The sequence below is a fragment of the Atta cephalotes genome (genome assembly GCF_000143395.1).
Source record: "Atta cephalotes unplaced genomic scaffold scaffold00006, whole genome shotgun sequence".
Taxonomy (NCBI): Eukaryota; Metazoa; Arthropoda; class Insecta; order Hymenoptera; family Formicidae; genus Atta; species Atta cephalotes.
Genome location: NW_012130070.1, coordinates 4,663,169 through 4,664,891, shown reverse-complemented (window position 1 = coordinate 4,664,891; position 1,723 = coordinate 4,663,169).

Sequence of the window (1,723 nt, the reverse complement as noted above, 5' to 3'; positions counted from 1 at the left end):
ATATATATATATATATATATATTATATAATATATATATATATATATATATCAAGGTACATGGTCTCGATTCGCTCAAATAGTCAATGCGTTCTCTCGCCGTACTGGCGGACAATTCTCCTCGCTTTCGGCGGCGCATTCGGCGGTGCGAGCGACGGGGAGCAACTTCAATGTTTCAAGTAGAGAAAGACTCTTCAATAAGTCTGGACACGAACCGCAGTTTTGTATATGTAAAGTAATAGTTTTAACAAAAATCTGCAAGAAAGAAAGACATTTACTGTTTCTTTCTCTTTCTGTTCTACCTTTTTCTTATTTATTTCTCTATCTTTCTCTCTTCCAGGAATTGTTAAAACATAGCGGATCAATTAAAAGTTTCTCATGTCCAGCTTCTTACTAAAGAGTCTCTAGTTTCAAGGAGAGGCAACTTTCCTCTCTCGCGAGGTGCATGAATCGCGTAAAATTAATCCTCTCCCCTGACGGGTCTCTCGCATCGTCGCATCGCGCTGCTCCGTTTTACCGAATTGTTCACACGCGGTGGCGGGAGGAAGGATAAAAAGAATACATATATTGTATATATTGTCACGTCAACGGGTCTTCCCCGGCGGAGAACGCGCGCGAAACGCTCTGGTAAGTGACGAACTCCTCCCTCCTGCCACAAACGTGTCGACAAACGTGTCACCAGCCACTTATAAACGAATTAATTAGCCCTTCGAGATGTCTTTTAATTAATCGAACGATTTCTAATTCACCGGCTTTGACGCACGGGTTCGCGTAAACGACCGGAAGCGACCGCGGCGCTCCAATAACCCGTCATGAGAACGAAAGATTGAATGCTTTCCATTTATGCTCGTTTCTACCTAACAGTACCAACGTAGTTTAATTTTAATCATAATTCAAGACTTAATCTTCATCAGCTTTTTTCAATTCTAAGAATTAAAAGATGAAGAGTAAGTCGAAACGAGATTAAAGTTAACTGGTAGAAACTGGACATTGTTGGATACAAACGTCGTTCTATCTTTCTTTGTATTTCGTGAGTATCGAAGACAGAACGATATTTGTGTTAATTACAAAGACAGAACAATATTTGACGTCACCAAATGGAAAGTACCCATCAATAACACAGTTATCGTTAAAGAGTTGTAGAATCTGACGGGTTTCGAAAACGAATATGTCGTGAATATGTAAACGCCAATTCGCAATTCTATGTCTTGTGACATTTTTAACTTGTCCTTCGGAGTAATTCCGGATGACTACGGATGCATCCACGCGCTTACACGACCCTGAGAAGAATCGTGTCCGCGAGGTGAAAAACTCGCGGAACGATTGAGATCGAAGTTTGTGCCTCGAATTATGTTCTTTGCTCTCCGTAACAACGAAGCTTAAAAACTAATTTAAAAAAAAAAGAAGAAGGAATTTCGTCGCAGATTTTAACGTCGGGCAAGACGGTGAGCGATGCGAAAAAGAGGCACGGGCGTAATTTAGCGTCGAATGCGATAACGGCAAGAATTTGTGGAGAGAAGAAAAAGAAGATTGAAGGAATGTATAATACAACAATGCTGTCATCGCCGAGGAATGAATCGATCGAGTAATAATCGCGGAGAAAAAGAAAAACGAGAATTTTGCGCCTTTTTGAAGCTGCGGATCGTTCGTAATGTTGGACCATGAGTGCTTCAGTATGTACAAACAATGCTCTCTCATTCTCTTTCTTTTCCCTCTCTCTCTCTC